Genomic DNA, 27,245 nt, shown 5'->3' with positions numbered 1-27,245 from the left:
TATTTTCACTTCCAAACATACCTGTCACAGTGGTCTAGGTCCACCTTTACGTTTGAAATAGAGGGTGTACAAACAAATTTCCACTTTGATGTTCCACCCTAGCTTTAGGATAAAAGGTGTCTAAGCTAAACTTATGGTCCAGGCTGGTTCTAAAGTCAATGCAGTTGGCTGCCAAAAGGCATTTCTAGGTTCCATCATTAAAGGTTTCAAGTGGAGAAGGGGAATTCATCTGTTTGGTTGCCACTTTCTCTCTGATGCCCACAGAAAGAACTTTACGTGTTCATTAGAGAGGTTTTAGATAAGTATATTAGATTAGATAAATCTCACAGTTAAAATTTACGCATCTTGTTTTCCTGCTATTCAACCGGTTGAGGTTGTAGATTTTTTTTTTTGAGTAACCAAACAAAATAGTCCCCCGTGCTTATGACACTGATGCCTTAGCAAGTGTGAACTTTCTTCATGTGTAATTAAACCAAATTTTATTACTGATCTTTGACACATTTTAGTGATTCACTAAGTGGATTTTCACTTTGTGATTTCAAAAGGCTGTGTATTAAAAAACACTTTGTACACCACTTACTTTCTGCATCAAATATAACAAGGAAAATACTTTAATTGCATTTTGATTTTCAGTTCACTGTCCAATAATTTTATATAATTGTTTTTTAGAGATTATTGTAGTCTCCACTACAATAATTAAAAGGTGAAAAGCAATAAAAAGAAGCAATCTTGTTGCACAACAACGTAGCTGCTAGATTTTGTGTGTTTTCTTTTGCAGTTGTTAACCAACAAAGATATTTTTCTAGTCAAAGACATTTTTCAAGAATTGCATTGCCAGCTAAACAATTTCAGAAGCTGCATTTAATAATATTGTAAAATAGAACTGTTTCCCATGGTTGACTGAATAATGTAGCTTCTTCGAATAGTACAACCCTTAGCTAATTAACTGGGTGCTTTCATATCAGTAGCTGATTATTGCTTCTGGAAACAATCATTTAGCCACTGAGAGAGGAACAACACATCTTAATAAAGACATTTTTCCTTACAGATCAGCTCATTAAAAATTCTCTAATGCACGTCACCAGCAAGGCTGTAAAGTAGTTTTGACTGATCCTGTAAACTTTCATGGATTTTTGTCTGTAAAATGGGGATATAATGTTTACTTTACTTGCAAGTTCTTTCATAGCCTGATAAACTAATGAAACTGGGGGATGTGTGGAGTGGCAAAGATGTTTAGGTAAGTTCCCTGGTTTTGGGAAGCTGCCCTTGTTGCTTGCAGATGTTTAAAGGACAAGACAGTAAGTATGACAACAGTCGTGACTCCAAACTTCTATGAATCTTAGTAGACATAATTGTTCGGTGTAAAAAACTTGTATTAGAAAGTTAGTTCTTCTCTATTAGTTATGTATTACGTAGCAACTTAAGTCAACCATGGGTGAGAAACAACAGCAGGTAGCTGTGATCATTCTCATGCACAACCTGTGTTAGACAGAGATTGCTCTAAGCACATGGTTTCTATGTGATCTGTGAGTTTGGCTGCAAATTTCTGAATTACCTGTAGAATAAAAAAAAGTGAAATTATTTTAAATAATAATCACAAAAAATAACTCTAAGTTGAAGAGAGTTACTTTTAGAAAATTTAAACAAGCTTTGTAAAGAATCTTGAGATTCTTTGGTAGAAGCTTTTGTAGAAATTCTTGGAAGATTTTGCTAGTTGAGGTAGCCAAATTGTCAAAAGATTTTTTTGATGAAAGGAATCTATAAGAAAATATTTTTATCCATGATCAGCACTAAATATTGATATTAGAAATACCCCATCTTTAATCACTGTTGTGAATTTGGGATTGGTTTAGATTGTTCCAGAAAAATATAATTATAGGGAAAGCGTTATTGGTGTAACTTTTATTTTGATTTGAAGAGACAGAGTTCAATGAAATGAATGTTAAACATTATTTTTACTTAAACTAATGAGCCATCTTGAATAGAAAAATCAAATATAAAATTATCTGTATAATGAAAGACAGTCTTCACACAAACCAGGCCATATTTTTTCAAACAAAAGTCTGCATTTGGGATCTATGCATCTATTTCAGTATTTTGTTGTCCATTTAATTGTGGACAGTTACCTAGAAGTATTTATTATGCTGTTACCTTAATCAGCAAAACCATCTAAACCCTTTGTAAATGTTTTGTTGACAGTTATGTAATTGTAATTCATTTATATAAACATAGGTAAGTGAACAAATCCGTGAATCACAAGCCCTGGACATGCTGTGACATGCAATCTTTAATGTAAGAGTTGGGATTGAGAACTCTGTGTGACGTTCATTACCAAGCTATTTCTTTTTGACACTTGATGTTGCCTATACATTTACTTGTACTGCATACTGACAGAGATGGCATCTCAATCACCTGCTAGGATTTCTCTTTTCATAAAGACAAGTCATACGTTAGAAACACAGATGTACTCAGGCTGGAAGGGTCCTCGGGAGGTCTCAAGTCAAACCTCCTGTTCAAAGCAGGGTCAGCACTGAATTCAGCCAGATTGCTTGTGACTTTGTCCAGTGGTGGCTTGAAAACTTCCAAGTAAAACATTCCACAGCCTCTCTGTGCAAACTGATTATCCTCAGAGTTCTTTTTACATCCAGTTGGAACTTCTCCTCTTTCAATTTGTGTCTGTTGTTTCTCCTGATGTGTAGCTCAATAAAGAACTTGAGTTTCTCAGTCACTCACCTTTCCTACTCTTTCCTGAAGAGGGAAGATATGGGCTACAACCTGTGCAAAGGCACAGTGAGATGTGTCTCTCTCTCCTCCTTCATAAGCAGCCAAGAGTCACTGGGTGTTGTTCTGACCTGCTTGTGCAGCAGCGTAACTGTGCAGACATCATCTTTATATTGGTCTGGGTGAGAAAAGAGTTGGGGTCAATTTAACTTACAAAGCTACGAGCGTTTGACTCCCCAGAGTAACTTTTAGTCTTCAGAGAGAGAGCAGAGCCTGTGACTTGTACAGATGAAACCGTGCTGTTCGCTTCCAGTAGTCTCTATTACACTTAGTTTGGTAATAAATTCAGGTCTCGTGTTCCTCTGTAACGTCAGAGTGAACAGCTTTTATATTTAGCTGTGCAAGGAAATAAACCACTGAACTTACAAACTTATTCTACATTCGATTGTATCAATTTTATATTATTTGAACATTTCACAGTAAACATAGCAATGGGGCATGAGTTACAGCTGCAGCATTTTCTCACATCACTTTCTGTTCTTTCATCAGCTTTGTGCTCTTCATTTATTGCCTCCCCTGAGTCATCAGTATTGGTCTAATGGACTGGAACAGCCTAAGGTGAATGGTAATTACTTATTGAGTTGCTGATAGCCCAGATGAGAATAGGACTTATTAGATCAGTAATAATGGAAATCTGTGTTTAATGCAGAAATTCCAGAGTCTAAAAGAAAAGTGTCTGAATTAATCATTTATCATTTTTTTCCTATGCAGGAAGTTAAAATATTGTTATAGAAAGGTTTAAAATTAATTATATGAATCATGTTGTCTAAAGAAGACATTCCGAGAGGTAAACATAGTGAAAGTGCAGTGGTTCTGGTCTTTCCTAACAAAACAATAAAATGAAAATGGTTTTGAAACCACCTTTTTTATATGACAAAACATGAAAGAAAATGTTCAGTTCCCTAGCAAGACGTGTGTACAACCTGCTTATGTCTACCAAACAAGTGGTACCCTTAAATTGTCTGAAAAGCATCCTCAGCAAATTCCGTTCCCCCTTCGTCCACACCAGCATGATCAGGGCTCAGCTCCGATTTGGTTTCAGCACTGCAGGCGTTCTGGGTTGAGATCTTGTGAAATCTTTTTACCTGCCGTTGTTAGGGTGGCTGAGTGCTTGGATGGGGAGTTATAATGGAACATAACCCGTATGAAGTGGCCACTGACATTTTGCTTTTTTCTATTCTTTTTCTGTTCAGATGAATATGATGTTCTCATTTTAATTCCAGTCTTTAAACTTGAGTGTATTGTTGCAGGTGTAGACTTGGCTTCCTTTCATTATCCACCGAACTAATTTTCTAATTCATCATCATGAAAAGTCCTTTATTAAAAGGTCTGCAGCTGCATTGTTAAATAAAATAACAATAATGACAATAATAATTTCTATTAACCGACGTGCCCAATCGGGAAAGTGGTGCTCCACTGTACAGGGTAACGTAGAACATCTAAGGAGACATGACCCTTTGCTTGGAAAGATTGTGAACTGCTTTAAGAGTAGATACAACAACTGTGTATGGTGAAAAATAGGAAGGAAGATTAGAAGGATGAGAAAAATTGCGATAATATCCATCATCTACAGATGTTCACAGCCTAATGTTTACTCAGAAATTTTACCGGGTTTGCTACAATATTTGTTTCTCTAGTGAACCGGTTGTATAAATACAGTCATAAATAAGGCGTCAGAGCAAAGAGAGCATGAGAACCAAGAATAAATGAGATGTATCTTACATGATCACTAAAAACATGAACTATACATTTCTATGCGCTATATTTTTCTCTAGTAAAAGAAAAAAGGTTTTAAAACTTTCCAAAGGAGATGTGGAAGTGATGCTAAATAACTAAAATTAGAAACTCCATTATCTCTTTAGGTTCTTACGTGCTATTATTTTAAACAAATGAGACATCTTGTAAATATCCAGCCAAATGAGAAGCCCCAATTAGGGATGCACTTTATTGCTGCTGTGTGGTTTACCATGGAGAACGGTTTGGAGACTCTGTTTCTATGATCTTTACCTGAAATAGGAAATAATGTTTTGAGCACCAGTGTCACAAAAAGCTCAACCTAATTCTTTCTGAAACAAAGAGCCTGTCATTTTCTCTAAGTTCCCATTTTTATGGTGCTGTTGAGTTATTCTAACAGTTAACGATAAATGCTTCTTAGAATCTCATGTTTTCAGTAAACAATATTTGAAATGCCTTTTTCTTAGATCAAGTCTGAAAGACCCTTGCATACTTCTTCCATTTCTAAGAGAAACTTTGCCTTCAAGGAAGCCAAGAGCAGGCTCTGATTTCTGTTGTGTTACTTGACCCTTTAAGATTTACTCTTCACCCTATTTAAAATTCACCCTGGTGCTGGGACAGCTTGATAAATTCATGGCTGGACTTGCATAACATTGTTGGGATTCAGAGGGTCCTTTCTACTGTTATGACCATGAATATTTTTTAATGTTAAATAAATCCCAGGGAATCTCAGCTCATTCTAGGCTTCGTTACCTTGTTCCTTTCTCATCTTTCAAACAGACTAACCCTTCAAGGCCAGTCATGCAGTGGTAGCTGCGGATGAATACCAAGATTCAGGCCTGCTGCGTTGCTGGCATCTGCAAGGCAATATCAGATAATGTACAATGTCTGTGTGGAAATGTTGACTGAGCTGTATCACAGGTCTTGTTCAAATATCATGTATTAATCTAAAAAAATGTTTTTGCATCCAGGCTACATTGAGCGCTTTCTGACTGTAATAGGTTAAAAGCAAGTATATTTTATCGAACCAAGCATACAGTGTTATAGTCTCTTAGAGTTTGTATTTGAAGAACTGTCTGGAATTGCCACATTATTTTGTTGTCTTGGCTTTTCTTTCTTTGTTTTTATAACACTTCCTATAATCCTAGCCAGGAACAGAGTAGCTAACTTGATTTCTTCTCTCCCTTTTGAGTTGTCAGATCAGGCCACATTTGATATTTGAAGGCAGTTCATTGCCTGCTTTGGTGGGTGGTTATCGCTTATTATATTTATAAATACTGCCTTTATTTTTTTTGGCTTTGGGGAGGTTATATAGCAAAGAATTTCAGTTTACATTAACTACTGCCATAAGTTCCTTTCAAGCCAAGAAATCTGAGCTGCCTGTGGGTAGCCAAATTTGTGTAGATACAGCCTATACAATAAGATCTAAACAGTATGCTGTAAATCAGTGCCTTATTTTCAAAATTACAGAGTTAATCATATTTCTGTCAGGAATTTGCAACTGAGATTAATTACTGAAGTTTAATTATACAGTCATACATGAATGTAGATATATGAATATACGCAGGGTAGTTAATTTGAATTTGCAAGGTTGTCTTGTTTGTACTTGCATTACTAAATTCTTTCGTCCTTGTTAGATATTAGTCACTGACCCTCTTTCCATTAGTTTACGTGTTGTTTACAATAATTTGGAATAAAAATTGTAGTGCTTAGCTATGATTATTTCCTGTTTCAGGTTTCTTTACTCTTGACTGTGATGAAGTTGATGATACTGTTAGGTCAGGTAGCTTAGACCCTGGGACACGCATGTTCGGTTTTCTTTGCTGCTGCTGGCTTCTTCTGTAGCCAGGGTTATGTCAGGTAGCTCCTAATTCTGCCCTTCTGAGGGCTGTGAGAATAAATTCATCAAAACCTATGAAGTATGAGATGCTATGGAGGCTTTCAAAGGAACTGAGACAAATTGGCAGGGTGCATTTTAAATTCTGCTGCTTGAATGCCCATTTGTGTGATTTTTGAAATTGTTTTTCCTTGGAACAGTTATAGCAGGAAAATTCAATCAACTGAATGTTTGTAGAAAGCAAATACAAAAGTGAAGTGAACATGGTCAAAGCAAATTAATTTCAAAATGTGAATAATTTTCATGAGAAAATGCTTTTACATTATTGCCACTGAGTATTCATCCAACTCTACACTGGAAGTATGAAGACAAAGTTTTTGTTTCAGTTTGGGGAAGGCAGTGGAATTTGAAAAATGGAATGGTGTATACATGTTAGGTGTTATCCAAATTGAAGATACCTCTGCTTTCTTTAACCCATCCGCTTGACCATCCTCTTTCTGGATGAACCACTTCAGAGATCCTAATCCCACAGAGGTCACTACTGACCTCGTAACTGTTTCATTAACCTACCTGGTAAATCATCATCTTTTTTTTTTTTTTACATTCTACACATAACTTAGATTTCCAATTTTCAAATACCGAATAAAGTTCAGCAGTAACCTTCTTAATAAAGACAGCAATTATGCTTTCATTATTCCCTCACTGCTTGTTAAACTGGGTCTAGAGCATTTTATGAATCTAGAGCAATAAACATTGTCTTACTTTGAGAAGTATTATAAAGTATTGAGAAAAACATAATTAATTATTGTTACTGGAAATAGCCAAGGTTTTAATGTGAGAATGTCAGAGAAACTTAATTGTATTTTTTTTTCACTGAATAACTTGATATTTTTGAGGTCTGATAATGTCAGAGCATTTCATCTGTGGGAATTACCAATGAATTTTCAATAGTCAGTAGCAGGCAAAAGTTGCCACCTGAATTTTGGCAGCATCTCAACCCTATTCCATCTACATTTGTACCAGGACAAAGACTACTCTTTCCAGGTGTAGCTTCAAAAAAAAAAGGAACCATATCTTCCAGGCTCAGCTCTTTCTGTGAATTGCTTGATGTAGAATTTTGCATATGGCTCCATTTGTGACAGGTTGTAGCTTCTTAGAAAGCTACTTGAACCTCATCAAATGTATTTACTGTGGTGGTCTTAAACAGCAGTGCCCACATTCCTCCAGCACATGACATCTGAAAAACCTCCACAACCTTTTAAGCCTTCAGGCAATATCTATACTAATAAACTAAGCAAAGCCAAGGCCTGGTCTTTGGCTTTGAGGCCACTGGGGTGGTTTGGCCACCTTCATGCTATTAAACTCTCTTATATTCCAAAATATCACGGGCATATCCAGACTGCCTGCCAGGAATGAACCTTGACCTGCTCCGGCTCCTGAACTTTGCTGGGAATTGCCTGGGAGAGTGCTGGAGAACCACCACGATACTGTGCCGAAGACCATGTGACTGCGTAGAGCTTTGTGGTCCAGCCCATGTGCCTCTGCCGCTATTAGTTTATTATCACTAGCAAAGCCTTAAAAGTTAATAATCTCAAGTCGATTCTTACTGTCCAGGTACATTGACGAAAACGCGTCGAGCAGGGGAATCAGGTGGTATTTGAGTTGACACTCAGGAGAAAAGCCCAAACCCGGTGTCGTCACACAGACTGTATAACTGGCACAGATTTGTAGGTGACCAAGAGGCAATGAGGCAGGTTCTTCAGGCTATGTGATTAAATGTACACCAAGTCTTTTAAAACCTAATTATTTTTCTTGAATACTAGTTGAAATAATAGACAGGAGTCAGATTTTTAAAAGATCTTACAATATTAAATGCTGAGCTCTTACGCAAATCTGCCATCAGTTCAGATGGGAGCTATTGAATAATTTTGAAAAACTGTCCTTGATTATGTAGTACCATAAGCTGCAGCTGGTCATAATACATGTGGCAAGAAAAAAACAGTGTGAAATTGGAGTCACATTTGCAGCACTATTTCAGCAATATAAAGATAAAAATACTGTTGTAGTTTTCTGCAAACTAGGCATTATAAACTCAGGATACTTGATGTTATATTTACTTCTGGTAAATCAAGATGCGTTGAAGTACTAAAGCCATGATTATGTTTTGTCATTTTATGAAGGTAAAAAATGTTTAAAAAATCCACATCCATTTTATCTACCAAAAATCTGCTTTCTCTACCATGAAATCACAAACAGTACCGTGTCTTACTCATACAATTGTATGAGAAGTGACTGACAAAATTATAAAGCAGGATTTCCCAGCAGTTCTCTTTTATTTCACGGTTTAACAGAGGAAGGAATACTGTGGGCAGCCACTGAAGTAGAAGATACGCAGACGTGGGACATCTCAGAAGCAATGAGAGCTAAGCAAACTCATCCAGGAAGGAAGGGATGCAATGCAGGCAATATTCCCATAGCCCTCATTCATTACAACTTGTAATATCGTTACATGTAATCGAGTTGTAAAGGAATGATAGTGGTTCAATGAGTTGTAGGTCATACCATAACCACGTAGTGCAAGCCTACCCTGAGCGATGGATGAGAGCTCGAGGTAGTTCATATATAACAGTTAAAGCAATAATGGATAATTTCATTACACCCCAATTTATTCAATTACAATGTAAGCTCAATTTGTCAGTTAATTTCAGTGTATAATAGATCTGAAGATTCAAATTCTGTTATTAAGATTCTTCAGGGCAAAAGAAGACTGGGAAGAATGCTAAATTTCTAAAAAAATGCACTTTATTAATTAGAGCTTTATTAGTTAATAGAAAGAGGAGGACGTTTTTAGAAAATTGATTCTGTATTCAAAGGAATGTGTTGTGTATTTGGATAACATACACTTTACATTTCTTGGTTGGAAGAAAGGTTAAATTCCTGTTTTGTAAGGGAAGTGGATTTCACTGTAATTATGGAATTGTGTCTGCTAACAGAATAAATGTCGGGGTGCAACTAATGCTTCCATAATAACACAGTCTGCCCTTACTGGGCTTGCTGTGTTTGGTTTTTTCCTTACAAGAGTGACATTTTTTAGAAATACAGGATTCCCTGAAAAATTATATTGAAATTAGGTTCTGCAGTGGAGATGGCCAATCATTTCTTTGCAAATAGGAAAAAATGTTACATTCATTTGGCCAGAATTCAGATGCTCACAGTATAGGTGTTGCTATCTGAGCTAGTCACCACTGGCTCGGTAAGAGTCATGGGGGAGATAAATGTCCTCAAGGTACGATTCGAATATTTTAGATGACTGCTTTAGGATGAGGTGAATCATGTTAGAATTACCAGCCTATATCGCTACGTGCTTTATTTGTTGATATCTCTTGCTATAACGGGTTAAAATTTTCATTTTGATGATTTTCAAAATAAATTCTTGCTTTCAGCTGAAATCTGTTGCGATTTGTAGGGCTATTCATAGAAACCAACTTCAGCATAAAGAAGCTAACTTCAGCATAAAGAAGCTAACTTTAGCATAAAGGAGCTAAAATCTCCCATGTTTCTTCTTCCACAGTCAATGGAGAGACAGAGAGTGGGAGAGAACCTCATTCAGAAGGCAGTTCAAAGCTGAAAACTAATTTTACGTTGTCTGAATTGCTCTCTGCAATGCCCTATCTCCCTGTTGATGATACAGAAGAATTTAGGGCGTTTAACCTTGGGGAATATATCGCTTACGCCTGCCAAAATAACTGCCAGATTCAGATTCTTTCTTTTCAAAGGGAGAAATCCTTTCTTGGCATACCTCAAATACGAGGTTGAACTTACCATACCTGTCGTAGGTCGGCTGAGCAGCGGTGAGGAGCAGACTGCTTGTGCTCCCTCTTCCCTTGCTGGCGGGATGCTCTGTGCAGCCCACATCCCCCCAAAGACAGCCGGTATCTTCCCCTCTCCGGTTCGTCTTGTTCTCTGAGTATTTCAAGGAGCAGCCTGTTCCTCCTGGTGCTGTGAGACATGGAGCACTCTTGTCCATGGCAGATGCGTCTTATACTAAAGAGTCAGCCGTGCTGATTACTCTCCCAATTGCCCTGTAAGCATAAATTTTCCCAGGCCTAAAGCATGATACAGCAATGCCACTAAAGAAATGTTAGTGGTTTCAGTGGAGTTTAGAAACAGATCCCCAGCTGGGCTGCTGTTGGAGTTCGTAGTAATACCCTCCTCGGTTAGTATTTTGATATCTTCTCCAATTCTCTTTAATTTTAGTACTAACATAGGTTACCAATAATTAAATATATGTGAGCAATCCCTGCTAAAACTTTTCTACAACTCTACTGATGTTATTGAATGTGTGTAATATCCTTTCTAATCAAGCACTCTTTTTCCTGTGTACTTTTTTTGGTCTACATCCTTCCTTGTCCACTCTGCCTCCTTCCTTCACAGCTCTGCTAGAGCACCGCGACATGACCCCTGCTAGTCTACCTCTGGATTTCCTCTAAGCTTTCAGTACCAATTATATCTAATTGTTCTAGATTTGGTAGTTGTTTAATGGTGTGTGCAATGAAAGGCCAGGTAAAGGCTGCTAAACATGTTTTCACTCTTTAAAGCTGCTGTCTTCACTCTACAAGTGCTATTTTAGTAAAGTTCTGTATATAATCTGCTTATTAGCAAGTTTTTTGAGAACACCTAAAGGCCATAGTTAGTCTGTCTACTTTAGGTTCCCAAACCATCTACTTTAGGTTCCCAAATTAGGCAATGCAGTACCTTTAAAGGAGATGCCTTGGACCAGAAAGGATGATTGAGGACCCCAAAAGGAGGCATCTTGCTCTTGCCATCACCTGAAAGGAAGCCTCATCATCTCTGTCAAGCAATTCAGTAATATCGATGTGGATGTTCTTGATGTGAGACTTTGCAAATCACTACCAGAATGCAGTTTTTTCCAGGTAAGGATATCCAGATGCCTCCTCACTGTGCAGATACAGTCAATGAAAGTCTTACCTACAGTGAATAAAGCGTCTGGTGTGTTGAGGGTGATCTGACCACTCAGAGACAGTCTTTTTGTTCCACTCTCCTCTCTTCATCCTGGCTTCATCTCCCTCGAAAGTCAATGCTGGACATCCTACATGTAGGATAATTCTTCTGAGCCTCTCGGGGTTGATTTCAGAAGTGAATAAAGCCTGGTCAGCAAAGCAGAATCAAATCCACTTTGCTTCCTTTCCTTACAGCTGATCCACTTTCTCTGCTTTGACTACAGTCCTGCTCAGCAGATCTCTCCAACAACAATCACTAGACAAACAAGTTTCTTTGTGCAAGTATCTAATGTAGGTCTTCATATTAGATGCTCTTGTCTAATGGTGCTTGAGGGTTTAAGTCCACTTCCTTAGCCTGAGTGTAGCTTCCTGATGACACTCCTCTGGGAATGGTTGAAGGCATTTTAAAACTGGAACTTCGGTCTCTAGGAGGCCAGGTTTCAAAGCAGAGATGCTTAAAGATGCAGTGAAACTAATGTTAGGATGCCATGTAGACAGCAAGCAAGGCTGCAACAAAGATATGGACAGTTCAGTGCCTAACCCTGTCACCCAACGAGAACTGTGTGCCTTGTGCTTTGGTTTTCTGAACAGCCAAATGCACCTTCATTCATTTCAAATCGTCTTGCATCTCATCCTAAATCACTTCTGCACTTTGGAAGATGCAAAATGTGAACTGGAAGTTTACTGTGAAGCATCTATTCATGATGGACCCTTTAACTGTGGATATGGTTTCGTAGTGGTCAGTGGCTATTTTGGTGTTTGATGGTCACTAGCTTCAGTAAAGAAACACAGTTTGAGCCTAGAATCCTGGAGTAGTTTATTTGACTTAAGAGAAAAGTGAAAAAAAAAATTTGTTAAGCATGAAATATTTTATGATGTATTTCTAGTCACTAAGAAATAGAGTGTCAGCCTTAAACTGCAGTAGCTATTCAAGATGAAGTTGCAGCAAATTTTTATAATTGGGGTAACTACTGTTCATTTTGCTTTAAAAATTGCCTCTTTTATCCACTCCAGATACTATGAAAGAAGCAATATCATGATGTTGTTTCACAAAGAGGGCAAGCACTTTGGCTAAACTCTATTGAAGGCTGAGGTGCATTTCTTAAGCTTTGAGTGAGACGCATCCATCCTTTTAAAGAGATAGTGAATTGATGACTGTACTCATCGTTGTGGTTTATAACACTGTCCTCATCTTTATTTTTGCCATCAGATTATGAGTTTCTTCGAGTAGTAAAATCACGCTTCCCTTTTTTTGAAAAAGAAAAGCCGGTTGGCCTAACCTCGGCGCTCCCCGATCCTGCCTGTGCTCTGCCGACAGGAGATATTACCCGAAAAAGGCTGATGTTCGTCTGAAACAGATTGTGAGGGGAGGCCTGGACCCGTCAAGCTTAGCCGAGCATTAGGTCTGGTCATTTATCACTGTCAGATGGGCGAGGGGGGGAAGAAGCACTGGACCGTTCCTGCTCATCTGCTGACTGACAGCTGACTGAAGCCTAATGCAACCTCCCGGCAGATAATCTGCCATCAAGGGGGAATGTGTGTGAGAGAGATACTCTATCACAGGCTGCATGCTGCTTCTTGCTCAAAGCTACTGACATCTTCACAAGGAAAAAAGAAATGTCAGTTGTGCTTTAAGGGACTGTGGTGTATTGTAATGCTTCACTAAAACCGTGCTGTACCTCATTTCCATGGTTTCGTGTAGATCCGTCTTTAAAAACAGATTAACGGCGTTGTGGAGACATGCAGTCAGGCACAGAAATGATAATATGATGACAATGTTCAGATGAGAAAAAGCACTGTTTGTTTCACCTATCAATTTAATTCACAGGACTGCAGATCTGCTGCAAAGCAGCGTAATTATTTAAAAACAGCAAAATCCACCCTGCCAAATACAGGCCTCTGAGTAAGCCTACGTATTGAAGGAACGTGAAAAATATCTTGTGAGGGAAAACTGAAATTAGAGCAAGAAAAACTGAATAAGTAAGGATTAATACTATTTCCTGTGGCGTTTCGTGCAACGAATACTTCCTGCAGGTGCTAATTTAGAGCAATGCTCTGCAAGATAGGTTCCTAAACCAGTGCGAGAATATCCTGTGTTCAAAAATTCTTGCTCTATGGCCTAATGAAAAATTCTGCATCTTTAATTTTGTCAGTCTTAAACTCAAGGTTTTATTGTTTTTAATTTGCTATTATTTTTATTAGCAGTGTCTAATTTTGCTATTCATTACAAATCATATGCATTAACTTAACTGGGGAACATTTTAATTGAGCACTGCTGGAGATTTTCCAATAAATTAACATTACATACTTTTAACAGATGTCTGAATTAGACATTGTTATTAGACATTGTAATTAATAGAAGTATTACTCAAATTAAAATCTCAGGGCCTTAGAAAAATTAAATTGTAGGTGACTGAGTGATGTTAACTCATTAATAGAGAGTGACTGTTGAATTCCCTCCATTGGGTTTTATCAGCCCAATAAACACCTTTTTCCAAGCAGCTGGAGAGGGAGTGGGACAAGCTCTTTGCTATAAGGGACTGGGAATCAAGACGTGTTTTACTAGTGGTACTGTGAAGCTGGAGAAGTTCTTTAACCTGTCATTGTGTTATCGGTATAACATGCATAATAATACCTTTCTGGGATGTTGTAAAGTTTTAATATCACATGTTGGTTAGATTTTTTTACATACAAAAATCACAATAGGCCTGGTTGTTCGCTGGCTTGGATCTTCGAAATTATTTTTTTCCATTTTCATGGAGAACAAATGCAGAGCTGGTATAAAACAGGACATTTGTGCAAGGAAGAATCAAGCGCCGTAAAGGTACAGAGTATCAACGAGTAGACAGAGAAAAATATGAGAGTGGCTTTTCTTCGGTATTGCTTCTCTAAGTGAATGAAAACAGACAGTCTGGTCGGAATTAATTTGACCCAGTATAGATATCTTTGTCTGAGCTACCCACTATAGAATGCTTCATATTAATTGGGGAAAAACAGTCACCTGTAGGATAAGATTCATCTCTTCTGTATGATGTAGATGCCTAAAAGCAGGTGAATTGCTCAATACTGCGTATTTCTCCACATTACTTCAGGTGCTTTGGGTGAGAGGAACCTTTCCTGGATCAAGCTCTTCCATATTGTATTTCAGAAAAAACAAAGAAGTTATATGTAGAGTGATCTCACCAGCTTGAATGGCATGTTTTAGTGCAATATTAAAATATTGGAATACTAGTCAAAGAAGTCCACATTGGAGAAGCAGTGTTTCTCTATGAGTCCCTCCTCAGGAAAAAAACGTTTGCGTTATGTCTCTATGTATGTAATTAAGGACTTGAAAAAACCACTGCTCTACTATTTATCTACAAATTCATGGCCAGCCATGAATTTCAAAGGGATTTTCCCACTTTGAACATGTATGTGAATGTCCAGCAAAAATTATCTTGAGTCTAATTTTGAGAAGCTATGAACATAAAGAAATCAATAATAGCTTGTCAGTGTTAAGATACCTGGTATCAATTGGCACAAGACCTAACTGCTCTTAGGCTGAGCCTTCAGTAAGTGAGCATCCTAAATCAAAAGTCATGTTTAGAAGGTTTTTTATGTAAATATGAATGTGTAAAAGGAAATTATAAACCAGCAACTTACTTAAAAGCAGTTTGGGGGATTTTACCATTAGGTCTGTACTGTTTTCTGTACCTAGCTTTTCTTTGCATAGGCTAGCCTAGAATTTGGCATTTACGTTGCTGATTCACAAGCAAGGAGGTGTCGAGCCAAGCAGTGCCAGGAAGCATACCAACAGAGATTATATCCCCAGCAGCGGTCTTTATAAGAGAAGCTGAGGGCACATGGGTTTCCAGAGTGTGGCCATTGTAACAGTTTATTTCTCCTGTGAATCTTCTGTCCTTCCCTCAGGCTGTGGTCCCTGCCCTTTTAGATGTTTTTTTTTTCTTTTTTTCCTCAAGAAAGATGAGGGCGCAAGTTCTTCTTCCATAATAAGAAAGCAGTAGTATTTCTGGAGCTACTTTGCATCTCTCTGTGCTTCATTGCAGAATTTCTGCCTAGAGCTTTGTGCTAGTTTTCATTTTTCATGGTGTACACACGATGTCCCAGTTGAGTATCCAGTGCATGTTTTATTCATGTGCTTTTCACCCTTTCTTTGAGATCATTAATAAAGCTGCTAAATAAACCCAGGCTTAACAATCCTCCTTGCCACACCCCACTGGACATCTCCTCCCAGCTCCGTTACACTGTGTTTATCATCGTCCTTTGTTTGGATCCCTTGGTTTTCCAGCCCGTCTGATAGTATTCTTATCCAAGCTGGTTTAGATAAGGGTTTCAAGCAGGGTTTTGAAAGGCATTGTCTCTAATTCTGAAATAAAGTCCAGTTGTATTTTATCAACTTCATTCAATTCCTACACTAACAACCAGATGCTACTGGCACTGCCTGAAAAGCAATGACGGTAGAGATGGCATGGATTGTTTGCGTTATGTGGATAACTCAATACCACACTCTGCTCCAGGTTTAGGGCTTTTTCTATGCATTCAGTGCATTGCTGATCATTATAGCGAGTCAAAAAAAGATGACGGGCTGCTAGATTCTCTCAAATGATGGCATGCTGACCTGTTCTTTTGTAGAAGGGGATAATTATCAATCCCAATGACTCAACAGCTATGCATTGGGTCCCACAGAGTCAACGCAACGCTATTTTTATTATTTTTATTTGGGCTACCACACAACAATACGGAACTGACAGACAGCTGAAATCTCTATAGGTCAGTATACTGGCAACCTGACTATACATTATGTACAAGCAGACTAACTAGCATTAGGTTTTTCATGCACATTTCCATACCTAGAGGAGGTTTAAGGAAGGGGGTAGGGAAGTAACTCTGATTTTGTTTATGGGGATCTCCTCCCTGCTGTGAAGCGGAGTACCACAGAAATGGTGAGGAAACTTGTTAGAAAGTGTGAAGAGTGATGGCTGGCATCTCTTGAGTGATCGGAGGTGGAACATGACATTCAGCTTGTGCATGACGGGTGGTTGGCAGTGTAGTCTCGGTCAAGGAGGGCCTTGAAAGTAGACAAGCAACTTCTGCTTGGTGCAAGAGAGAAGCAATTTGAAGAGGAGAGTGACATTGTCAAACTGATGGACTGGAACAGTGCTCTTTGCAGCAATATTTTTGGGGCATTTTAGTGCTCCAAAGAGCCTTTCTCAATTCTCAAGGAAAGCATATTTTAGCAATCAAGGGGGGAGATAATGAGAACCTAAACAAAAGATTTATATCTACATATAGAAAGTGGAGCCATATTGTAGAGGTATTAGGAAGATAAAGTCTTGATCATTTGAACACTGTATATCTTCTTAGAAGGAGAAATTATATTTGTATTTCTTGTTAAAGTTTTAATTTTTGACTCTAGGTGGTCTCCATTTTTGTAATCTTCTCCCAACAGGCAGGCTAAAAAGCATCAGTTTCAAAAATGAAAACTGAGATTTTTATGTTATGTCATAACTCCATGAGTTAGGTTTTTGGGAAGTGAAATGATTTGACAACCCAAAAGTACCACAAGAGTTGACTACCGTGGGTACCTAATATGTTTCTGTCTACATTACCTGTCTAAGCTGGGTGAACACTCTATTGATTAGAGGTCTATTACCCCAGCACAGCAACAAAACTGCTTGTGAGATAGACTACCTTCTAGCAACCCTTGTAGATAGGATTGTTATTTTCCTCTGCTATTGTTTCCTTTGCTATTTTGATCATATGTTTTACTGTTAACATTTGTCCCAGTTCATAACCCAGAATCTCCGTTGGTGTCAAGGCCATATTTTAATAAATATGTATGTACACACAGGTACATATAATCCTCCCACTGAATAGATCGTAAAGCTCAGCGGTATTACCACAAGTGATATAGGTGGAATTCATCTGAGTTTGTCACTAGTTTCCTTATAATCAGTGCTCCGAAATTGACATTTTTAAATATGATTCATTTTATCCTGAAGAAAACATCCAAAATATGTCAGATGAATCACTGCAGAAGTGTCTGGTTCTTTCCAGAGTACAGAAGGATCCAAGGCTGAGTACTCAGATGTAGATATCCATTGTAGATGACTAAAGCCAAGTGTCATAAATCCCAATTTAAGCATATTTAATTTAACCCTAATGTTAACTCAGAAGTTAAAACACCTGGCCTACAGAATCAGAAAATGTATCAAGTAGCACATGTGGGTACAGTAAGGATGTGAGGGGTCTTGTTTATCTAGGTCTCGCGAACATTCTGTCTGTGAAAGTCACATAATGGCACGTGGCTTTGTCTCTTTGAAAGCAGTAAGTCTGTTATTGTAGTTTCTAGGATACTTTCCCCTGGCCATACCCCAAATATATCCCTGATCCTCACATTTTACCCCCACACCTCACCACCCTCTGTCCCAGCTGCCATGTACCCGCTACCCCACTCTCAGTACGTACATCTGCTCTCTCTCCGGTCTTATGCAGAGACCTATGGCCAGGTTTTCCCCTTGCCCTACACATGCTCCTATAGCCTATCTTCCCCATTGCACACGCGGTCTCCTCTGACCTTGCAGCTCGTCTACCCCTTCACACGGCGCAGGCTGCTTCCCTCGTGGTCCATCGCTGCGTGACATACTGCTTCCTATTAGCACAGTCACACAGCTACAGGCGCAGCTGTTCAGCCACTAATCTGCAAACCCCAGTAGACTGGAAATTTCAAAATCGCTATTTCTCCTCCTCTGCATCTCCGCTGCCCTCTTCTAAGACATGAATTCATTTCTGTTTTCAAAACCTTATTTTCCTGTCATTCCTGTTGGTACATTTCCCAGTAAGAACTGCAGAACAAAACCAGTGTGCGATAATCTCGCCTTTGTTCGTTAAACAGAACCTATGTTTTTTGAGGCGTCCATGTGTTTTGGGGTCTGAGCTGACACACTGTGCTAGGACGCATCACATTTTGTAGCATCAATCAGTTTTTGTGTAATAATCTGTTTGATAGAATGGATGCAGCAGAACACAGTGTGTCACATTGTGAGACATCATCTCCAGAATACATTTCAAAACTGTTTTCAGCTACCACTCTTCCTTTCCTGGCCAATTTTAATAAGCAAAGTTATTTATTTTTCAACAGAATTTGTAATTAATATTTTCCATTGAATGATGCCACGCTTTTTTAATAATAGTTGGGAACCACCATGTGAGAACAATAACACAATAATACTACAAATAGTTGTACGCAGTGAATTACCATTACGTAGCTGACCTCTCTTTTTAATTGGTAATGAGTTGACAGCTGATCTCTACCGACTGATGGAGCATGGAACTAGAGAAACGAGAGGTGAAAGAAACCCAGTAGATCATGTACGCCATCTCTCTGCCGATGCTGAGAACCAAAACGGCTTGTCAGACTTGGAAACATAAATGGCTGGGTTTGGACAGCAATGTCCCTGCCCTGAAAATATCCTTTGGGAGGCAAAGTGTTTTGAAACATAACACTTTGGGTTTCATCTGATATGACATTAGATTTTCTTATTACACAGGAGCTTGAAGAACTGACAGTTCTGCTCATTGAACTGGACCTGAAAGTAAAGAAGAGCTTCTATTTCATCACCAGCTATGAAGAATTTATGGAGGAAGTTCAGCCATAAATTACATGTCTAATACCGCTGTTAGCTCCACAGAGGCCTGAAGTAGAGCAGCCCTCTCCCTCTTGTGCCTCTCTTTAGTCCTCTAAGAGCATGCCCCTGGTGAAGCTATGCTTTCATGGATTTTTCCATTGAGTAGCTTTTTGAAAACCCCAAAATGATGAAGAGAGGCTCCACCCTCAGGGACAAGGATGAATGGGTGGTTTTAGACAGTTTAGGATGGAAATGGAGGGATTTAGTAGGTAATTCCTATTTCTTCAGCAGCAATACCTACAAGCTTTCTCTTTAACAGCCAGGCTTCCTCTCTGTCCTTTCCAGATCATTGTGAAACCATCTCAAAAGCATTTTCTGATATCCAGGAGATCTTGGGAGAGGGGACGGATATAAATAAGGTGAAAGATTTCCCCTCCGTCTGAAGAAGTAAGGATCTGGTTCAATATTAATGACTGGAAAAATCCTATCCTTGTACAATTTATAAAATCCTCGTATATGACATAATTTGGTACATAGTACATGCCTAACTCCTCTTGGCATACACATCAGATACCATATATCCTTGTACAATTTATAAAATCCTCGTATATGACATAATTTGGTACATAGTACATGCCTAACTCCTCTTGGCATACACATCAGATACCATATTAGAGAACTAAACCTTTTTTTTAAAGGAAATATCTTCCGGGTTATGAAATAGGTAGATGGTGAAAAGTTTTACATTTATGCTTTTGTCTGGAAGAACTATCAAGCTTACTCCTAGAATAACTGACAGAGCAATCCAAATAGCTCTTGTGATCAAACTCTCAGCCATGCCTACTGAAAATGATAGGGCAAAAAAAGAAAGATTCTGGCTCTGTGACAGCTAGGCTTTCAAACCAGAATTTAGTCAGATTGACTTCAAATTGGATGAATCAATTGTTAAAAGATTTGTCAGACGTTTAGTAATATAAAAAAAAAGAAAAGATTTAACAATTACTGTTAAAAGATTTAACAAGGGTAAGGTACAGTGAAAAAAAACCCCAAAACCTTCTTAGGTTTAAAAAGTCAGGCTTCAAGGTTCGTATTTAGGTATATAAATGAACAATCTGATTTTTGAAAGTACTGGCCAGTTGTGGCTTTCAGTGAAGTTAATAGAAATTCGGGAAGCCCAGATGTTTTTAGAATCAGGTAATTTACTCAGGTACCTCATTTTAGGCACAAGTACAGTAAAGGTCAGATCCCTGTTTTCTAAGCCAGGTGAATCACAGAATCACGGAATCACTACAGCTGGAAAAGACCTGTAAGATCATCAAGTCCAACCATCACCCAACCCCACCATGCCCACTAAACCATGTCCCGCAGTGCCACGTCCACACGTTCCTTGAACACCTCCAGTGATGGTGACTCCACCACCTCCCTAGGCAGCTTATTCCAGTGTCTCACCACTCTCTCAGAAAGGAAATTTTTCCTAATATCCAGTCTGAATCTCCCCTGGCACAACTTGAGGCCATTTGCTCTTGTCCTCTCGCTAGTCACTTGGGAGAAGAGACCAACACCCACCTCCCCACAACCCCCTTTCAGGTAGTTGTAAAGAGCGATGAGGTCTCCCCTCAGCCTCCTCTTCTCCAGACTGAACAACCCCAGCTCCCTCAGCTGCTCCTCATCAGACTTGTGCTCCAGACCCCTCACCAGCTCCGTCGCCCTTCTCTGGACACGCTCCAGCACCTCAATGTCCTTCTTGCAGTGAGGGGCCCAAATGAAGTGTAATGAAGCTCTCATCAGATAACATGTAAATAGACTGAAATGGAGTTCTGTTTTAAAGATATCAAGTAAGTTTTATACTTGGAAATGTGAATAACACATTTGTTACTGTCTTTTAATTCCACAGGCCATGTAGCCTAATGGAAGTGTACATTTTACTAGGGTTAGTTCACTGTTACTAAATGAAGTGCTGCCTGTAGGCTTCAATATAGTTACTGTAAAGGATATGACTATTTGAAAAAATGAACAGGTATCTAGTTCATTCTCTGTTGACAGGTACTGGTTAAATTAAATGCTTATATGTTTAAATTAAAAAGAAAATATTTGTTTGGAAAATACTGGTAAATAAGGCTAATTTTGCTTCCTTTGAACCGAATTTTCATGTGTCACCTGTGTTGAACTTTTACCCAAGGGCAGTGAATTCCTTATTTTTACTATTTAGTCTTCTTTAGCTTAGTATTTCTTTAGTGCCGCTTACAGACTCATTACATGTTAAATGGTAACACTGTACTGCCAAACGTCCACCATTCTTTTCTAAATGTTGCAGTCTTTCACTGGAAATAAAAATTAGATAATTTCTTGTTTACAAGACAGAAAAGAAACCCACTGGCCTTCAATTATGTGCTGTATATTGATGGTGCACAGCAGTAAAAAGTGTTATATGAAAAAGCAGTAGGGGATGATCAGGCCTGATGGTCCACGTATCTCGCAGTGGGTTACCAATCATGCCATGAGGAGCTTTCCCTGAATGTCTCACTTCACTTGTCTTGTGCTACAGGTTACATTTGTTGTTACATCAGTTTTTAGACTGCTGATAATTCTGTCTTCTCCTAAAGCAGTAAAACTTCATCAGCCATCACAGGAGCAATGAATCTGATGTCTTCTCATTGTGGCATTCATTTCATGTGTCTTTCTGGAGCGTACAAACTCCGACATCGCAGTGAAGCTTGGGCATTCAATGAATTTTTAAATAAAAGAACATAGCAGCTGTAGGTTACGGTGAAATGCCATCAGTCTGTCTCCATGTTATGAGTTTTCAAATGGTGTCTGTCATCCTACTTTTCATTGCTTCTCTTTAGAGCAGTGGAATTGTGACTGTGGATGACATACTCCTCTCACATCCAGAATTTCGGAGGCATTTAAATAACTTGCTTCTTCAATGCTGAACATTTTTCTTCTCCCCTCTTTATTTAGATGAAAGCAGTCTTTTTCACACAGGCCTGGCTCTAAGTTTTATGCCCCTTTATTGCCTCCAAACTTTTGTTTAAAATGAATATGGCAACTGCTCTAAATATTATATGTACACGCCATGCTCAGCTAACACTGCAAAGTGAGCAGTGCTTTTATGTTTCTTTGGTGCCCATCTTGCGACTCTTATGACATGTATTATGACTTACACGCCACTCTTGGAAATAGTAACCATCGAGTTATTTTTATAACTGTTTTACAAACATCTTGTATCCCCTGACCTGCTTTCTCTGATACCTGTCCGAAATTTCCAGCTCCCCAGTGATTTAGCTACCACTTCTACAGCTGAGTGAGTGTTTGGTGTAGCCAATGGAGAAAAAATTGTGGCATGATGGGAAGTGTAGGAAAAGGTGTCTAAGGCAAAACAGAAAGGGGAAAGGAGTCGTTCAAGCGGCAGCTGGTTTGCTTTAGGAAGTTCTTCCCTTGCTCCATCACTGCTTCTCTCTTTTCCTCCTCCCCTCCTCGTGAACCCGTCGTGTTTGTGCTGGTAGGGGATGGAGGAGGCTCATGGTAATTGGTTAATCAGCTATTTTCAATTCAATTCCTGGCTGTGCTTACCACGGAAAATTAACAGTCCTTGTGTATAAATATGACCCCTACTCCTGGATTAATTTGATTATGTGAGAATCTCAGTTTTCATTTAAAAGTAATAATTTTCTGGCTGCTCTGATAAGTTTGGATATGTAGTCTAAATATTCCCTAATGGTTTAAAAATCAAAAGATAAATATGAAGAACATATGAGTCTCTTACTAATAAAAAATAAATCTTCTCAAATCTTTACAATGATTGCTTGAGATCGAATATTTTGAGACCAGAAAATTTCTGATTTTCACTCAGTGCTGGATCAGCATTCTCTGAAAGCCGTATCTTTTTAAGCAGCTTCATTTGGCTCCACAAATAGAGAACTCATGTTCATTAATGACTGTGGGTATCTTAACCTAAAGTTCCTCTTGGATATCTTCAGTTACGCAAAGTGCCTTGTATAGATTTTCTGCACTGCTGATTTCATTCTTGGTGTAACTTTAGTTTCACCTGTGCTACTGTGAGAGAGGATTTCGCCTATGAGCGACTGGCTGCTCTGCATTACAGCGGTGCTTTAATTTTGCATATTTAAGAAAGAAGCGCAAACTTCAGCCTCTAATAATTGCAAGCTCGATTCTGTTAAAGGTCTGATAAGTGCTATAAATCTTGTGGTGATGACTTTATTAGGAATCTAACTTAAAGACAGTGAGTTTTTATTTAACTGAGCTTTAAATTTTCTCTGGGCTTATAGCAGAACAGTAAACCTGTTTAGAACCTAAGTCAGGCTGGTTTGAAAGGAAATATTTTTCATAAAACTTTCTTATTTGAACATCTTCCGTTGTTAAATTTATCTATTACAGGTGTGATACCAATCATATACATGGAACTGTGAAGATAAATGAAGTGTATACTAATAAATTAAAATGTGCCAGAGAACAGGTCCAGGCACTGGAACTTGATTGTCCACGCTGGTAAATTGCTAGGATAGGATCTAACATGATTTCAGCTGGGCTAATTAACACTCTCTCAAATAGTTTCTAGATATGACTTGTTTATTTTAATAGTTTACTAGTACAGATATAGCCTAATCCATGTGTGGACAGAACTTTACTTGAAGTTAGTGAATCTTTAGCAAAGGGCAATTGTAGGACTGTGTTAGAAACTATTGAGGGACAGGCTGCAAAGACTGAACCGTGACGAAGAAATATTGAGGACCTGTTTAGCAACGTTTGATTATCTTTCCCTATATTATGCTGTTTCACGGATACAGAGGGTCTGTGAAGGACTATTTCTGTAGAAATCCAGAGAAGCTAAGGAGAGCGGGCCAGGCACTGCACCTGTCTAAAGCAGACTTTGCCTGAAGCTAAAGTTGAATGTCAAGACCTCCAGGATATGTGTTGCTTTCAGTGCATACTAGTTCTGTTCAGCAGGGAGCAAAGTATATTGCAGATGTCTCTCAGGCTTAGTTTGAAAAATGGTAGAGAGTTTTTGCAGTTGAGGATGGAGCAGCACTCAGCAGTTTTGAGAGGAAGAAGTCCCCCATTGTTTGGTTGTGAAGTAGCATTCATGAAAATGCTGACAGCTTGAATATCAATAAAACAGAAATAAAAATTTATTCCTAACCAATTGGCTTTCTGTTGAAACCCTGAGGATCAAGAAGATCAAGAAAATGACATAAAGACATTAATGTCCTCACAATTCTACTTTTCCAAGTGCTCTTGTAGTCCACTGAAGGATTAACCCTCTAAATATTGACAGTATTAGGGTGAAACATGTTGTTTTCATCATGAGGAAGCTGAAGTTAACTTCTTATAGCCAGTTCACTGTTCAGTGATTATCTTTCCATGTCTCTGCAACAACAGGTTTTATCTTACATATTGTAAGCCCTTGTCCCTGGAATGACGATGAGCTTGGAACAGTCATTTATTCTTTCGGTTGGCAAGTTACAGGGAAAGTCCTTCTAATTTTTTTCTAGTCCCATGGGGCCAAGGTATTTCCGATTTTCTGGAGCTACTCAATCCAATTTGTAGGTGAGAATTAAAGCTTATGTTTTCACAAGAAAAACTGTTCAGTAAAAAGCCCCAAACTGCAATGTTTTTTGAATAGTGTACTTGTGGAGAGGCTCGTTATACTATATGTTGTTACTTTCTTCCTAAGGTTGAATGTATGTTTTGTTAAAGTCCATGTAAATTTTGTTTATTTTTTACTGTTTAGTGCATTTAGGCAGGGGGCAGGGAATACTGGAAAGATTGTAAAACAAAGTATGAATGACAAGAAAATGAATTATTTTATCTGGCTAAGATCTTTCAAACAAAAGTATGAAGGCATTGGAAGACAACTTGAGAAGTCTGAAAATACTACTTTCATTCAAGCCATCTCACCTCCAAAAGTTTAATTTTAATTTTAATCTATTGAAAGCCTCACCATTTGCAAGGGTAACTACTTCATACATCATATATGTCATTTACTTTTTAAATGAAGGCAGCTATCAGAACTAGGGCAGGGTTAGTTTATTTGATCTTGCATGATGTTTCATAATTTTTCTGACTGTTCGCTCATCCCAGATGGCTGTAGATCATGTTAGTAATACATGCTATAGCTAACGAGGTTGAAACCTTGTACGACACTGGTCATATTACTCCCCCTCTGGAACCTTGCAACAATTTCCTTCCTAAAGCCCCTCCCTTGGTTTGTGTGGCACAGGGCATTCAATCTTCCTAAATGCAAAGAATTGACTTCATGGCACCTCTTGCTCCAATTGCAGATAACCCTGATTTTCCCTTCTCATTGACTGCTGATAAATGTTTGATGCCAGCTGGGATTAGTAGTGTGCTATGCCTCCCTGCTAATGAAAAACACTGCTTTCAGAGAATTCGCAAGGCAATCCCGTGTTCTTAATTTGGCCTATTTTATTCCTCACCAGGTTCTGTACTACAGGAAGTAAAATAACGCACATACTGAGAAAATCTCTTGGCTTTCTCCCTGGAAAGTATTTTGTGAACAGAAACCTGTATTCTGAGTTCAGGCGATTTTATTTCTTTCCACCATTGTTGACAACGAGTCTTAGTAGATCAAGAAATCAATGTGGGGATGCCAGTGAAAAGGATTGGGAATATTCTGTTGTGGATCTGTATGGTTTATTTGATTTGGAGGTTGGAGCGCTCATTTCCAGGTTATACATACAACCCTTCCAGGTTATACATACAACCCTGATTATACAATCGTGATAAGCCTGTAGTATCACAAGGAGTAGAATTTTCTTTATGCTCAGGAAAGTACATTGGGATGAAAGAGAAGTACTTTGGGATGTGAAGAATATATTATTTAGTCTGGAAACTGAGCAGTTTCTAGCCCCTGGGAGCTATCTTGTCATGGAAGGAGTAAAGTCAGGCTTCTACTCTTTTATTGCATAGAAATCATCCCTGTGAGCACTAGCGATGCCATAATATTGCACTTCCCTGTATGCTTTGTGTTCCTTGAGATCGAAAGTCTCAGTCTTGATTTGGCTTTTATGCAGATGCTTGGTATGGGTGTTCTGTCTTACGTCCTCCTGTATCCTTGTGCGAGGATGTATAACTTAGTCTTAAACTGCAGCTCGTGATAGCTGTAGCTCATCTGTCTGCTTCCACGGACCAGATTTCCCAGAGCCCAGCTGCTCTCTGGAGAAAATGGTCTTTCACCTGAGAGCGGGTAACCACAGTGGCTAGGAAAGGACCGTTTAACTAAAGTAAACCTCAAATGTATTGGCTTTTCAGTTCCCATGAAAACAGTAGATGCAGTTTTGTTACTTTTCTGTCATGCATCAGGTTTTCTAAGAAAAATGGAAGAAATTTGGCCATAGCATAGCCGAAGTGTCCTGTGTGAGAAACATCTCCGTTGCGGAGACCTGGCGGGAGCTGGAAGGTGCTGGGGCTGCCGGCCCCAAGTCACCGAGGACAATTGAAGGATGCGTTCCGGTTTGCATTTCATGCTCCTCTCCCCTTATTGATTAAGCATTGGCTAACGGAAGAGCAATTATGTTTGATCTGTTACAGTGGCTTCCAATGGCGGCCGTAATTTAATAGTAAACCAGTCCAAGGTGTGACTGCTGTAAAAGACGAACTCTGTATGTTCTGTCGGGAATGGACGTGGCATTAGGGTATGTTGGATAAATATTCATTTTAGCGAACATTGCTGACTATATTGGGTGTAAACGTCCAGGTTTTGGTAGCGGGAGGGTTGCAGGGACGGCCTCTGTGAGGAGAGGCAGGGGCTGCCCCGTGCCAGTCACAGCCGGTTCCAGCCGGTTCCAGCTGCCTTGGCAACAGCCCCACCGCAGGACACAGCTGAGCCCCTCAGCGAGGCTGGTGGTGCCTCTGGCAAAATATATGTCGGAAAGGGCAAAACATGGCACGGCAGCGAGGAGTGAGGAAAAAAGTGTGAGAAACAGCCCTCTGAGCCCGAAGGTCAGAGTCAGGAATGGAGTGACGTTGAGCAGGGGAAAAGGGGAGGTGGGAGGAAGGTGTTGTTTTAATTTATCTTTGTTTCTCACTATCCAAACGCATTTTAATTGGCAATAAATTAAATTAATTTTCCCCAAGTCGAGGCTGGTCGGCCCATGATGGTAATTGCTAAGGGATCTCCCTGTATATTACCTCGACCCATGAGCTTTTCCATCTCGTTTTCTCCCCCTGTCCTCTTGACGAGGGGGAGTGAGAGAGCGGCTG

The 27,245-nt window shown here is 39.0% G+C and overlaps 1 protein-coding gene across 1 annotated transcript in view; it reads left to right on the top strand.

The window, feature by feature from the left end:
* The window catches only part of MSRA (methionine sulfoxide reductase A), a 295,481-nt gene that overhangs the window by 87,497 nt on the left and 180,739 nt on the right, over nucleotides 1-27,245 (top strand). The window lies entirely within an intron of this gene.

Source organism: Gavia stellata, chromosome 2, assembly GCF_030936135.1.
Source record: "Gavia stellata isolate bGavSte3 chromosome 2, bGavSte3.hap2, whole genome shotgun sequence".
In the NCBI taxonomy this organism is placed as follows: domain Eukaryota; kingdom Metazoa; phylum Chordata; class Aves; order Gaviiformes; family Gaviidae; genus Gavia; species Gavia stellata.
The sequence above is the reverse complement of the archived record's forward strand: the minus strand, read 5'-3'. Positions and strand labels throughout refer to the sequence as shown.